Source organism: Watersipora subatra, chromosome 5 (genome assembly GCF_963576615.1).
Source record: "Watersipora subatra chromosome 5, tzWatSuba1.1, whole genome shotgun sequence".
Lineage (NCBI taxonomy): Eukaryota > Metazoa > Bryozoa > Gymnolaemata > Cheilostomatida > Watersiporidae > Watersipora > Watersipora subatra.
The window spans coordinates 11,681,384-11,697,743 of NC_088712.1; the positions used below are offsets into that span (position 1 = coordinate 11,681,384).

General features: G+C 33.7%; 1 long non-coding RNA gene and 2 other non-coding genes across 3 annotated transcripts; all 3 read right to left on the bottom strand.

Moving 5' to 3' along the window:
- Nucleotides 1-3,477: 3,477 nt before the first annotated feature.
- LOC137396158 (uncharacterized) lies at nucleotides 3,478-9,531 on the bottom strand. Its single transcript, XR_010978486.1, has 3 exons — nucleotides 9,395-9,531; nucleotides 4,819-4,922; nucleotides 3,478-3,522 (listed from the first exon to the last, which is right to left on the bottom strand). It is a non-coding gene; the product is annotated as an uncharacterized lncRNA (long non-coding RNA).
- A 1,969-nt stretch (nucleotides 9,532-11,500) lies between these two features.
- LOC137397720 (U1 spliceosomal RNA) lies at nucleotides 11,501-11,664 on the bottom strand. The gene has a single exon (XR_010978771.1). It is a non-coding gene; the product is annotated as a U1 spliceosomal RNA (small nuclear RNA).
- A 3,897-nt stretch (nucleotides 11,665-15,561) lies between these two features.
- On the bottom strand, nucleotides 15,562-15,725 carry LOC137397826 (U1 spliceosomal RNA). The gene has a single exon (XR_010978874.1). It is a non-coding gene; the product is annotated as a U1 spliceosomal RNA (small nuclear RNA).
- Nucleotides 15,726-16,360: the final 635 nt, after the last annotated feature.

Here is a 16,360-nt window from a genome sequence, read left to right on the forward strand (position 1 = left end):
CATACGAAATCAACAAAAAATTTTCTGGAAATTCAAGTTTGGTAGGTGTGCTTATTATGTCATAATAACAAATATGTCGATTTGCTATTTGCCGAAATTCCTCTAACAACGAATGAAAGAGATACGATGCTCGATCTCGCTCAGTTCAGTGTTATTCATTATTAGTTCTTGTGAAAATGAAGCCGGAAACAGATAGGTGATAAAATTTTAGCAATAAAAAAGTTGAACTTCAGTAAAATACACACTAAAACCTAAACCTGGCTTTAAGCGTGTGTTTATTGAGCTAAATTCATTTAAGTTAAAATCAACATCCATGTTATACGCCTGTCTCTAAAGTAAAAGCTTCCTACAGTACTTCTGGCACAAATTACAATGTAACATTACATTTTATTACAGATCATGACTACTAAATGCACTAAAGTTAAGGTAGGTAACTATAGTTACTAAGGTTAACATATTATTTTTTACCAACTTTTAATATGTACGGTACATAAAATTTTGATGATTTTTTACCAGGAGGTGATTGCATTAGAGAATTAGTATAGGGTTCTATACCACTATTCGATATTTCTGTCATATGATGCTAACACTTGAACAAATCAAAATCGTATGGCAGGGTCCAATGTACTTAAAATAGCCCCTAAAGTTTGGGCACCTGTTGTACAATGTTCATATTTTTCATTCACAGGTCACTTTTCTAATGCATTATTTATTTATGCATACATCCAACATATACATACACTGTAGCAACTACAAAATACAAAATGCAAAATACATCACACAACATCAAAGTGACCTTATACCAAGTGTCCTTATCACAGAACTTTCATAGCTTCTTAGCTTTTCATAGCTAAATTCCGTAGCAAACAGTTTACTAGATTGAGCACAATTGAGATTGAGATTAAATAGATTGAGCACACAACTCCTTGTAAGAACCACACTATCCAAAGCTTAAAGATGAACATATGCAAAAGGTTAGGAAATTTTATCAGAACACATCAGTATTCTTATATCGTTGGCAATTGATTTTGGTGTTGGAGATGATTTGATTTTCAGGATGTTTCAGGATTAAAATGTTGGATGCTACTTAACTTTTTGGCCAAATACGTACAAAAGCTATAATTTTATTATTGTATTACAAAGGCTAGAAGAAGAAAATTTCACTGCTACAGTGTTAAACTTTTTAAAAAAACTTCATGGCAATACATTTCTTTTTATTTGTTTTTGTGGCACCAAAAGTTGAAAAAACTTAATGATTATGTACCGCCAAATAAAAGTATCTATATATTCTCAACAGAAGAGTTAGCAGCACTTCTCACTCATCATTAGACGAGGTCATGGTGCTCCTGACATGCAATCAGAAGCAGAGAAGCAGGAGTCTACACACTCTTCTTATATGGAGCTCCGAGTTTGTGCAAAGAAATCACATTCAATGAAACTATTTTGTAGCCTTGATTAAAGGTTTTATAAAATTTTATTACATACACCATTGTCAAAAGATTCCTGTGTGAACCAGCAAAGAAATGTAGGTTACAAGAGATAAGTACAGAGAGAAATGACTGACTTTAGATTATCCAAGTAATAATTGTTATCTTGTAAATTCTTCATTCTATGTATAGTAGAAATATCAAAATTAGGAACATATAAATCGAATTTGATGAATGGATAAAAAAATATATGTAAAAAAGCACAGTCACTAGCAAGATAGACCTACCTTTAAATGCTGGTAGATTTGGTAATAAACTATATATTATATTACAGGGAAACACACAAGGTTACTCACAATTAATTATTTTCATCAATGTTTCACATTTAGATTGATAAACCAATAAATGATAGTTGGATGCAAGGTCAGCACTCCAAAGTCATTACATAAAATTTGTCAGTTTTCGCTGAATAACAACTTGGGCATGAAGGGTCTGACCAAAACAATTTAGTTTAATACATTGATTCAAGGGTTTATATTTAATGTGGAATACTGACAAAGAATATCGGGATGGAAAATCAGCTCTTCAACTTCCACCAAATGATTGCAAGTGCTGCCACTTGAATATTTAGTTTTTTTGTAATCGTTCTCAAATGTGTTTTGTCATTACGGTCTGTTTAGGATGGTTTTTGAACACAAAGGTTTGGTAGCTGATGGGATTTTGCACTCTAAATTCATAATTTTCTACTTTACAAAAATAGTAAGCCAGCCAGACTAGCATAACAACAAAAATGTGATATACAGTAGACACTCCTATAACCTTAACCATCGATAATGTAGCATCCAAATAAGATAAATATTAATGTAAAGAATTTATGTAAGGTTTTTACTTTAAATTACATGAGAAATTCCAGATAACGTAGGTTGGCAACTCGGTGCAAGTTCTCAACTTTAATAAAAATAACGAAAGCACTACAGTTACCATTACAAATATTCTTTTTTCTTTTGTTAAACTGTACCCTGGCAGTTTAGCTTGCCATGAGGCATCATCAGGTACGACGATAAAGCACAGAAAAAATTTATCTGCACAATTTTTTAGAAACATCTGAAGGTGGTCAGTTAGTGCAGAAGCTAGACTGTCGGTCTATCAATCAAACTGCCACAAGTTGGAATCATGTTGAAATCACTGTTTTATTCTAATCTTCAACCTTGATTTCGCACAGCGAAGGAACAGATAGACACTGACTTTATGATAGTAAAAATATATCTTTGCTTTGCTTAATTTTAGACAAAAACAAATTTTTTTCGTTCTACAATAGGCTCTGCTATTTAGAAAGATAAAGAAAAATCAAGTTAATTTGGTATTTAAGGTGTTCGCTTCTTTTAACTCAATAGAAAATTGTCGTAATCATGAACCATAAACCAAGTGAACGCGACGAAAAAGAGAACAAATGTTGACAAAAACCATTAATGATAAGGTTACTATAAAAATAATGAAGTTGAAACGTTAAATTTAGTTTTTTCCTATTTAAAAGGCTAATAGGATGCGTTTTGGATGATTTTAAAACAGAGCAAGCAATTTCCATATACTTTACGGATAGAAATACATAAAATTTTTATAACCTTAACATTCTCGGAACAGATTATTTACGTTATAGGAGCTTCTACCGTATACAAGCACATGAGACAGGAACACAACCATCTGTTTGTGTTCTTTTTTCAAAAAGGTGCTTTTTTTAAATTGTTATCTTGGATTTTACAACTCATTTTTAAAAAAACAGCCGGCAGAGCTTATCTACTTAAAGGGTTGATAATCAGGTACTGATGACAAGGGTTGGCTGAGCTACATAAAGGTGGGTCAAATGGAACACACCATAAGAAATGCCTCATGTATTATGTTTCCTCATCTCTAGAAAGCAGTAAGAAGTTCTCTATTAAAATACAGAACACCTCACTAATGAGCAAACAAGATTTATGTTATGAACAAGTCAGCTGATAATAGTAATAACTTATAGATAAAACTTTACCTGCAGTCCTAACTGGCCTCGTCTTTGTTCAGGCTGTTTACTTGCTTGTTGCTGGTGACCATTAGTTTCCTAAAAAGAGGTCTATAATTTAAGCATCCATTTTTAATAAATAACTCAGATACAAAACTTTGTTAGTTGTGAGTTGAGTTAGATTGAAATGATTTATACTTGATTAATTTGAGGTAAATTTAGATTGAGTTGAGCTACTGTATACTTAGATTGGGTTGAATTGTACTTAGATCAAGTTGATTTATACTGATAATGAGTTGAGTTATATTTAGATCGAACTGAGTTGTATGGAGATTAAGTTTAGTTCTACTTAGATGGTGTGAGCTACATTTAGATAAAATTTAGTTATACTTGTATTGAGTTAAATTATATTCAGATAGAGTTGACTTATACTTTGATACTGTATTCTTTAGAATTGAGGCAGTCTTGTGCGGCTAGCGTTTTCAAAAAGTAAAGTTTCACAATAGGTTGAGTCTTAGTTTTTGCTGAAACAATTTAACTTCAAACAGCTTTTGGTAAGACCCAGCTAAAAATATTATGGGAGTTAGAAAGTTAGTAGATTAGTAACAGACGTCGGGTTGTCAAATGTTCTCTAATAACCAAAGTAACAGGTTTAATAATAATGAAAAAATGTTTTTATTTTGATCTATTTCTTATTTTTACTGCTAAAAATAAAATTTCAAACTTTAAACTGTAGTAAGACTACACAAACTATCATTTTTACTAATGGAATGCGGGAAACATTTACAACCATTATTATACACAATTATTTTGGAAGACAACTCCAACAGTGCTTGTGAGTGTCTTTGATTGCTTTGCCAAAAAATTTCAGAAGGATGTTTTTGTTATTTATTATCATGTAACTATAATTGTGGATATTTCATTGAGCCTTTGTATAAGTTTCAAGATGTCATAACAATGTAAAGCCTTTTTGTCACTCAACTTGATACCAGAGGATGGTATAGCCTAATTACTCTCATAGGCGTAAATCCTTTTCTCAACTGGCAACAAATTTACCATGTTACTTATTGTATTTGACATTTCTATTTTGAAAAATTATTGTTGCCTTACCAGAAAAACCCGAAACTAACTGTTTGGTTTTGACCACAAGAGGCATGGAGATGGTTATGTATATTTAGCTTAATGAAATGTAGCGCTACCACTTATTACACACAATTTGACTCAAATAAACTCCTATTTTCAGAAAACTATAGTGTTATTCATGTAACATCATATCACCAACTTGGGACATGCTCAAAACTCAAGTTTTATATGGATGATTTTTAAGCTGATTCTCTATACAATAGTGCTGACTATCTAACTGAAGATGACAAAGTTTAATAACTGCCTTCTCACCTGCTGATGAGCAGGTTTGTTCTTAGGGGTCCATTTCTTCATAGGCTAAGGTCCATGTTTTCCACCTGGGCTGAGTACTTCCTGAGGCCCTTGCTGGCCCTCATCTAATCACGTAAGCAGAATTTGTTTAAAATATGTTGCAGGTTGACTCAAGTGAAAGTAGCAAAAAATGAGCTGATGAATTGCCTAATTAGAAAGATTCAGTCTAGCAAAAAGGTGGCACATAAGAACCATATTTAATCTTCTGCCAAACATAATGTCTATCTAAACAGAAGTAACCAAAGTTATTACAAACAAACCATGAAAAGTTTAGAGAAAGAAATCAATGAGACTCAACCAGATCTCAGAGCTTGACTTACGGGGCTTAATTTACTCCAAAAATTAAATGTTATGTTGCTATCACGACATGTGTCTGCGTTTCTTTATAAGTTATATAAGTTATAAAATAAAAATCTATCAAATGATACAAGCATGTATTTATGAACAAGTGATATTAACGAACCATACTTATATTACACGTTGAAACAAAAAATAACGTTTTAAACCAAAAAAATATTTCCATCGTTTGCTTGGATAGCTGCATTCTGATTGTTGCTTTCAATTGAATGAACATTTTCTAGTTGTCCAATACTTTCCACAATATCTTCTGGCTTCAATTCTTTTTCTGCACTGCTGAACGAGTCGATATTAGCGCCCAAACAATTTTTCGGCAGAGCAAAACTGTCATGCGCTGCATTTAGCATTGATGCAGTGCCATAAGTTTGCTCGCTAAACGTATAACCTTTGGTCCAAAACTTGCTAACCAGTTTTTTTATGCATTTTTTTCGAAGTATTAGGACCGCGATAAACAAGGATCGCTCCTTGTTTATTAGCCTGAGATAGTTGTTAGTTATTTTTATGGCGTTGCTTTCAAAGTTCCATATACCGTCGTAATTTTAAACCCTTTTTTATATATGTACATGTACTTTAAAGCATCAGGACCGCGTTAAACAAGGAACCACTATTAGCCTGAGGCAGCAATTGTTTTCTATAGCACTGCTTTGAAAGTTTATCTACCATCCTAAATTTAAGCCGTTTTTTATACATTTTATATGCAGGCTACTTAGAAGTACAAAGACCGTGTTAAACAGAAAGCTACTACTAGCCTGAGACTGTTATTGATTATTGCTACGGTGTTGCTTTCAAAGTTTTAACGACAAAAATTAAAAGCTTTAGAATTGGACAACGAGAGAATTAAATGTTATTGATATATACTTTTTTACTGATCAGTTGATAATATGGGCTCGGAAAGTTCAAATAATGTCAAAATAGCGGTCAAATAGAAGTGGTGTTCAATTGGAGAGTGGCGGTCTATTTTTCAACCATTTTCTCAGGATGATGGTCAATTGAAGGTGGCGTTCAAATAGAGGTGACATTCAATTAGAGGTTTTACGGTGTCTAAATCTCAATTTTTGTTTGATGGTCTGTCATCCGTGTGTACAGTTACAGAGCTTACATTCTAGCAATAGAAAATCCGCTTTGCAAAGGATTTGATCTCAAAACTTCCGAGTCTGCAAACTGACCGATGTTCAACAGACTGTAGTAATAAATGATTGCATTTATATGCCTTATATCGGATGAAATACTCACGCTTAAAGCGCTTGTGTTATTAACTAGCACGGTTGATCAATACGCGTAATGTAACGACTATTAAGCTGGCTTCAAACAAGGCTATTGTTTTAGTAAAACTTTAGACTACTTAGTTTACCAAGTAAGTTACTCAAATTTATTGGTTAATTATTTTATTACCTGTGAAACACTGGGAATTTGGCACGTAGAGTATGTAACTCTACCAAGTCTCCAAGATTTATTAGAGTAAATTCCAAGTTTTTTTTGTATGCCTAACCAAATTCTTATGTTAAGATCGATTAGGTTGTCTGCTTAGCTTACTGCTTGCATAGGCTATGCATGTTTTAAGAGCATTGTTGTACAGACAATGGCTCTGTGATTTTAGATGGACATGTCTGAGTCTAGTGATGAGGAAATCTCGATGACTGGAGACATGCCCAGTTGCAGAGAGCAATTTAAGTTTGGATATCATTCCTGTCACAAGCAATGACCATTTTTTGAAAATTAAAACCCATCCTGTGGTTTGCGGCTCAGGCGTTCTAGATCACTAGATTATGGGTGCTCTTTTAACACACCCCTATCCATTGATAGATATTTTTTATATACTACTTTCCATATGTAGGCTACTCTTTTGAGAATCTTGACGCAGCGTTAATAAAATTTCACACGACAGGAAATACAATGGATTGCAACTACAGGAGCAAATCTGTAAGTAGTACCTTAATGTACCCAGAACAATGCCTAATCAACCCACAAGAGAATTAGCTAGACAAATTACAATAAAGTTCCATTAGCCAACACAATACATCTACTCAATTAATGAAAACGCCGGGCAGCGGATGCCAGCAGCATAAGCGAGGAGCAGACCTTATGCTGCTCTTGGAATAATGAATACATCAGCTGTTACCCATAAAACCATTCACAGCAGTTATAATTAGTCACTGGAGTCTAACCGATCCTTCGACTCCTACACCTGACCTTATGCAAGGAAAGTAGTGAATGTTTGCTTCGGACTGGATTTTGAAAATCTACTAAGTAAAGATCATGATTACTTAACTGATTGTACACCTTGTTGAGCTTTTCTATGACCACTAATACCTGAGAGATGTCAGTGTAACAACTAACTGCAGTATTATTAACAACCAGCTACACAGAGCTAACAAGCAAACCAGTTATGCAATCTACAGTCTATTCTCAAGGGAGTATATGTTCCTACATAAAATGCTCATAGCATAAAAAGATTGCAAACTAATTAATGCCATATGTAGAGGTTTGACTGTACTTTTACGTAGAGGTTTGACTGTACTTTTATGTAGAGGTTTGAATGTACTAATGAATAAAGGATTTGACTGTATCGGTATGTAGGGTGTTCACTGTACTTGTAAGCAGAGTTTTAAATGTATTGGTGTGTAGAGGTTTGACTGAACAAACCTGTATGTAGATATTTGATGGTTGCAACATGCAGAAGTTTACAAACCCACATCCTTTAAAATTGTCATGGCAAGCAATACTAAAATAACAGGTGATAGTCTTGTAACATGTTGCATCACAGTCTTTACAACAATGTCTATCATAATACTATTAATAACAATGATAATATTAATAATAATGATAAGAATAATAATTCCACAACCAAATGAGTGGGAGCGAAGTTTGAGAGTTTTTATGATAAATGCATGTGCACACAACTTACGAAAATTATTCATCAACGACGTCGCAAACTTTTGTTTTAAAATCTCGTCAACAAATTTAACCATCGTTTTGTAGAGTCATTAAAGTATAATAACAATACAAAACACATATAAACCTATTTAAATATGTTACCAAGTCTTTGTAAATTGTCGACAGTCTCTTAAATCGTACCCATCTGATCGGATTATACACAAATAGACAGATTAATTTGGCCGAAAATCGTCACAAAACGCTTGAAAAGCTTGGTTTAATAAAAGTTAAGACCGGCAAACGAAATGCCGAGCGACAGAGAATGGAACGATTAAGTCGTGCGCATTTCACGAAAAAATAACGTGCACATTTTACCAGTCTATAGCATTGTCAAATTGCCGAAGGTTTCTGTAATTAACGTGGAAGTACAGAAATCGTTTCTTTTTTGCTGATTTCAAAGTAACTGGCGTTTTGGAAACTTTTGAGTACTTTGGTATGCTAACTGATGTCCAAAGCAGTGAAAGTAAAGGAAATGAAGATGATATTTTTTTCTAACGATTCTTATGAGATTATTACAGTATTTAATTATAAGTTTGGATGACTATTGAAATGTAATAGTCACACTAACAACATCGATGATGGGTAATATGTTACTGTTATTATTTTTTGTAAATAGTTTTGTTAAATAGATTTTCTAAAAATCTATATAAATGTCACAACTTCTTGATATTGTTAGCTATGACGTTTTGAAATGTAAACTAAATTGTGCATTGGTTTTCTATTATTGCTATATTAATAATATTGGTTATTCTAATAATATCAGTGCATTTTACTTCTAATATTGACTAATATTGCATTTCTCCTATTGCAGGGGGAAAATATAAACATAATTTTTTCCTTTTATTATTGCTGTTTGTTGTATATAATAACGCCCACACCCAGTACATTACAGCTACCATTGCAGTTACCCTACTGCACTGCAGTGCCGTTTGTATTTTGCCATTTTTATGTAATGGACTTTCAACATGTTGAACTTTGACACCAATGATTGCAGGGTCTGTAATGACCCAATTGTTTGTTAGTCAACGTTTTAATGCAGCTTCTACAGGTATGTTGATTTTAAGGTTTGTACCATAATTTTAATGCCCTAAAGGCTGAGTTGTTGCACCATCATCTTATAATTCATTACTATTTTAATCTTAAGATAGGCTACAGTTGCTTGCAAACCCATTAAAATCACTTTTTCAAAAGAGCGATGGAAATTATTATGCATTAAATTGCAGCAATACTAGCATTGAAGGCATACCTGATCTTTGATTGAAGCCATGATGTTGATTGTTTGAAGGGTAATGGTGTTGCGATTGATTGGCTGCTTGGTAGCTCGGTGATTGCGAAGCTGCTGGCTGGTAACTATATGGCTGTTGATTGGCTGCTTGTAATTTTGAGATTGCTGATAGGCTGGCTGTTGGTGAGAAGTGTTGAAAGTGGAGTCAGGTTGCTGGTAATTTTTATATCCTGAAGTTGGTTGATAAGCTTCTTGAGGGTAGCTCTGGAGGAAGAAGGTTGTCTGAAGCTCAAATACAGGGAATAACAAAATTTAAACTTCTAGTTAGCATTTTTCTATTGTATTGCCTTATTTAGCCTAATATAACTTGCTTGTTGGTACGAGTTCCCAAGGCATCACTCTTATTCGTAGCAGAGCGATTTTACAGGAGCCTAGCTGTCTGTCTAAAAAAAGCACTTCCTAAATTGCTTCCTAATTACATCCCACACTCATGATGCACAAATTTGAGCCAATCTGTAAGTTAGCCGCATCATGAAAATGGCATATGTCTGCAAGCTAAGCGAGTTTTGCCATTGGCAAAACTCGCTTAGCTTATCGAATCTTATCAAACTTATCGAATCTTATCAAGCTTGTCAAACTCGCTTTATCGAATCCATCATGCTTTCTAATAATGCGCAGTAAAATACCCCTCTAGCTATTCAATGTTAAACATTTTCAATACTTCCGTTCGTCCTTTCTCAATCGAGTTTCATGTGTTTGCGCGACTAACACGTACATTGCTAGCTACGTCACTAATAATTAACTTTTAGCGTACAATTCCCTACTTTTTTCAACAAGGCGCCAGAGTCAATCCATATCATGCAAATGTCCATAGAAATCCGCATGATGGGAGTCATACACATAAAAAAACATAGTGATAGGTTGTACAGAATACTGGTTACAGCATCAGCGTTACTCATCAGTGTTACTCGTCAGCTGAATTTTACTGGTTCAAACCATCATGGCTGGTACTCAACAATAAAATCTTTTAACAGTTTTTAATCTTTTTAACAGTTTCAGGTTAGGTTGGAGAGAGAAACTTGTTCATTCCTAATAGCCATCAAATCTAATGAATTTGTTTAATTTTATTGTAAAACTACCTTACAGCGACTAATAGTCTATTATGTTTACATGAATAACAAAAGATGCAAAAATGCTAAGAAAACAATTATTTCCAACTGAGTAACTCAACAACAGCGAAACAATTCCCTTCATTACAAGACGTTTTTACATCTATACCAAGCCAAAATAAGTAGGAAACATAACTGCAGTTCTGTCTGTTCTACAGCTCAGCTACGAATATGTACATTTGCCACAAACGATCACTTGTATAGAATAAGCACTTGTATAGAATATGCTAATCCACTTTGTGTAATGATCCCCTTGCTAGGGCCTGCATCCACAAGGCCTACTTTATTCAGACATACATTTCACCTGTACTCTTAACATGCCAAGCAAGTGCCAATTAATGGCATATATTTGCATTAACAACGGCTATAGGTCAGAGCTGAATGACATAACTTCCTGTAAACATGTGAGCCATGCACAATGAGTCGGATGCCCTGAGTAAGAGAGAATTTGTAATAAAAAGTGAACCTTCATGGAAATTTTGGATTTGTCACCCTTGGTTGTTTTCAGACCATGTCGTCGTCGTTTGGTGTCTGTCCAGCTATAGCGATTAAACTCTAGCAATGAACAATTCGTATCACAGAAGATTTGAATGTCACCTCAACAATCCGACAGAGTCAGTTTGCAACAATTTATTGGGAGTTTAATTCAGTTGTGTCAGTGATAAACTAATAACATGTGCTGAATTGCTCCCAATGAGGCTATGCATGGAATTGCTTTATCTCGTCCGCAGGTATCTTTGATGATTCTCAATTCAAATGTAGAAAAAACAGTGTGATGCATTCAAATTTAATCTTTCAATACAACAAAACCTTTTCAAATACTATCAAGTAAATACCAAATACATACATCAGAAGTTGGTGCAGGCCACTTATATTAATAGATTCTTGTATCAACAAGAACCTGTTTTGTGTCAACAGCATAGATTTTCCATGGCATCACATATTTCTTTCATTAATTCGGGGAATAGCGCGAACGCAGTCCCCCACTACCAAAAATTATGCACCCGAGTTACCCACATTTGGGATAATCGCAGGCGCCAACCAAACCGAAGTGCAATGGTAAGGCCTCTTCCTGGGGAATCCACCTTCTTGATCATGGATGTCCCTGTGCCAGGTAAGTATGAGTTGCTCCACCTTAGATGTGTTACTACACTACGGCCACCGCATGCATAATACAGTGTCAAAACACATCTTTCAGCTAGTTAAAAGTAAACTTTGCTTTTATTTTGAAAACTTTTTTAAAAAGCAGATTTCGCTATTATAAATGAATTGAATAACTAACCAACTACACGCCGAAACATTAAACAACATATCCAGATTATCACCAGACAGAGGAGACAATTTCAAAAATATGAGAGCTGTTGGCTTATTGGTTTTACAATAGGCCATTTGTGTAATGCTTGCTGCATAACGTTATTCTACGCATAGCCTCTATAAAAAGCTAATAACTAGTTTATAACGACAAATTGATGATATCAGTTTAACTCCAAGTAGGTACTAATACTAGCTCTTCCAAACATAATGAAATTATAATAAACAAACTCAAAGCAACTATAATTTAAGCACTTGAAACAAAGTACTTATTGAGATGTTCAACAATAGTGTACAATACAACCATTGTGAGTGGGCTGTTTATGGTAATTAATGTTTTGTTGTGGTGCGCTTCAACTGTCAGTGATCACAGCTGCAGTCTGACAATGAAAAAAAAATTTCTATAATGTAATGTATAGAAATAGTGACTTATATAGTAACACAGAGTACTTAGTTATTAGTTAATCACTACAGATCTGTTTCAAACAGATATAGGTCTGCTCTCATCAGGTGATTACTTCAAAAAGTATATACCTATATCTACATTTGTAGATATTTACTTATCATAGATATGTATGTATTTACATATATATGTACATACATATATATATGCAGTATATATGTATATATGTATATAATATTGATGTAGCCTATGTATATGTTTTGTGTTTGATATTCATAAATATAAATGTCGAATACAAAATATTTTGCCTACGTTTTCTAACTCTAATAAGTTGAGAAGATTCCTTGAAAGTCTGATACTAGCTTTAGTATTTTCACTAGTTATTTCCTCTCCAGGGTGCTCCAGCTTTAATTTTGTCCCTAGTCTTCTACAACCATTCGACATTTGCCAACAAGTGCTCACTTCGATGGTATTTACCCCTGATAGTCCCATTATATTTTTAAACAGGCAACTAAAAAGTACAGTTATATGTTTTACTGTATGCGCATCGCAAAATTAGGCAAAATTAAAATATAATAAATGAAACAGAAGAACTATTATGGCATGTTTTCAATACTCAGTAATGAGTTTCTAAGAGAAAATCAACATTCTATTTTAGGCATTTAGACACTCAAACAACATACATTAAACTGCTAGTAACTGTCAAAGGCTATAGCTGCCAGGATTTATGCAGCAGATAAGCTGGGTCTGAGATGTTTTGTACATTGAATTTAAATGGAATCACTAAAATACCTGTAATCTGGTTATCTAAGCCCAACACATCACTGATTCGGCATCGCTCACACATATCTTCCAGTAAATTCTTTTTCATAATGGTGCTTTAGTCATCTGACAACGAAAGGAAAGTTTTTTTGTTACTCACCCTGTTCATGCCATCTTTTTGACCCTGTCCAATGACAGTGACAGTCCTTGCAGGTGATTGACCAGCTCTATTAAAACTTCCCATGCTGATCTGCGTGGTAGCGCGTGACACCTCATATTCCCCAGACATTGTCCTGATTTATAACTAAAGCATTACAGAAAATAAAAACAAGAAACTTTTAGGCTATATTTTACACCAACTAGATTGCAGTATATAGTTACACAAAACAGTAGTGTATAAATACAGCAGATTGTGTTACTTATTAAAATTTTCAACAAAAAAAAGTTTCATTGCACTATGGTGAGATTTGGTGGAAACTTTAACCGAAGTTTCAGTCAAAGTTGGAGACAAGAGATGTTCTATATGCAACTCCAAAAATATGAGCAGCATTTGTTATTCACGGAAACATTGTTTTCTAGGTTCTTTTGGAACCATTGTTTTTCAGTATGAGGCAGACCGTTAATCAATATATGTATCTTAGTCATCATGTTTCAATTGATGGTTGATTGGCTCAGTCGATAGAGTGTAGATAACCATGCGGAATGTTATGGATTTTTTTCTCGAACTATGAGCTGTCACAATGTTACCATGACGCGGATGATGCAGATTTGCAATTGGCCACACTTTGAATTACTGTGCAATCAATGTTTTAAAACTGTAAGTGTTTTGTTTTAAAAAAAGAAATATCATCTCTAACTCCTTTAACAATGTTCCACCCAATACCTGTTCTTTTAGCAGAGAAAAGTCTTTCAAACACTAAATGCCAAGCTATTTATTAATTATTTCAGTGTCAGAAGCATATGTTCTTTTAGACAATAGTCACTGGTTTTATCGCTAGGCCATTTAGAAACCATTTAAAGCAACGAATGAGATGTCAGAAAGGTCATGACCTGACAAAAGTTTATCAAGGAAATCCCCTCAGACTAAGTGCTAATAGCTAAAAGGTAATACTTAAAAGTCAGATGAATGTATTGTATTTTATTCTCAGCAATAAAATCTAAGTGATAACTTTTTATCAATTCATTTATTCCATTTGTTATATTTATATCATCTGCGAAAATATAAGACCACCTAATAATTTTCATACACTTGAACTATTAATAGAGCTCAATAAACTCAATAAAAACAACTCAAATAAAAGAAAGTTACATATCATTTTAATCTTAAACATGTCCACTTTTTATGATGTTATTGTAATGTTTTCAAGTTAAAATTTACTCTTAATTACATAATACTCTCACATAATAAGATCTGCTCTGTACTAATGAAATAGTAGCAAAAGTTAATTAGTAGTTATTATTTCTTTCAGCACGCTACTTTGTTAAATTTTTTGAAGTTTCCTCAAATGTTTGAAATTCTACTTCTCTATCAGTGTAGATTCAGTCATTTTTGACATTTTAGCACACGTTTCTTAAAATGGAGTTGTTAAAAAGAATATTTACATTTAAAGCCGTTTGACAACATAGCAGTCAGATTATTGTCTTTAAATACTAATAAATAAGACACACAGATCGAGGAAATTCTGAGCATTAAAATGATAATTTTAATTATCTGCATATCTGCGTTCTTGTCCTTTTTGAGACAAAATACATGTAACAAGTAAAAGTAAATGTAAAATAGTAATGTAAAAGTGGAAAATGAACCTTCATAGAAGTTTTGGATTTGTCATCCTTGGTGGTTTTCAGACCTTGTCGTTGTCGTCATTTGGTGTCAGCTATAGTGATTGAACTCTCGCAATGAATAATCCAAATCACAGAAGAATTGAATGTCACATCAACAATCCGACAGAAAGTCAGTTTGCAATCTTTTATTGGGAGTTTGATTCAGCCGTGTCAGTGATAAACTAATAACATGTGCTGAATCTCCCCAAATGAGGCTATGCATGGAATTTCCTTATCTCGTCCACAGCTCACAGCTATCTTTGATAATTCACAATTCAAATGTAGAAAATACAATCAAAGGCATTTAAATTTAATCTTTCAATACAACAAAACCTTTTCAAATACTATCAAGTAAATACCAAATACATATACATACCACTTATCTATCGTTATTTTGACGTCATCAGATCGTTTGCGCATGTGTTCGTTCACAAAAAAGCCGCCATATTTGTGGAAAAAGATCGGTATTTTATGTAATAGTACTTTTTTGGTTTTGTTTCCATACTATAATAAAGATTTGCAAGCAAAGACATCGTTTTCAAAAATTCTTTGCAAAAAGCTCCGTGTTTGTAACGATAAAATTGCCTATAAGAATGGCCGACAACGATAAAATGATGTCACAAAAAATGAAGGATATCAACTATTGTATCGACAAGGGAATATTTGTTCAACTCAATAGCATTTAGATTTACATAGCTATTACATACTTCTTTTGTTAATTTCAGGGGATAGCGCGAACGCAGTCTCCCACTACTGAGAATTATGCACCCGAGTTACCCACATTTGGGATAATCGCAGGCGTCAACTAAACCGAAGTGCAATGGTGAGGCCTCTTCCTGGGGAATCTATCTTCTTGATCATGGACGTCCCGGTGCCAGGTAAGTATGAGTTGCTATATCTTAGATGTGTTACTATAATAAGGCCAGCGCATGCACAGTGTCAAAACACATCTTTCAACTAGTTAAAAGTAAACTTTGCTTTTATTTTTAAACTTTTTTTAAAAAGCCGATTGTTTATTATAAATGAGTTGAATAACTAACTGACTACACGCTGAAACATAAAACAACATATCTAGATTATCACCAGGCAGAGGAGACAATTTCAAAAATATGAGAGCTGTTGGCGTATTGGTTTTACAATAGGCCATTTGTGTAATGCTTGCTACATAACGTTATTCTACGCATAGCCTCAATAAAAAGCTAATAACTAGTTTATAACGACAAATTGATGATATCAGTTTAACTCCAAGTAGGTACTAATACTAGATTTTCCAAACATAATAAAATTATAATAAACAAACTCAAAGCAACTATAATTTAAGCACTTGAAACAAAGTACTTATTGAGATGTTCAACAATAGTGTACAATACAACCATTGTGAGTGGGCTGTTTATGGTAATTAATGTTTTGTTGTGGTGCTCTTCTACTGTCAATGATCAAAGCTACAGTTTGTGATTGAGAGAAAAAATATCTATAATACAAAGTATAATGCACAGAGTACTTAGTTATTAGTTAATAACT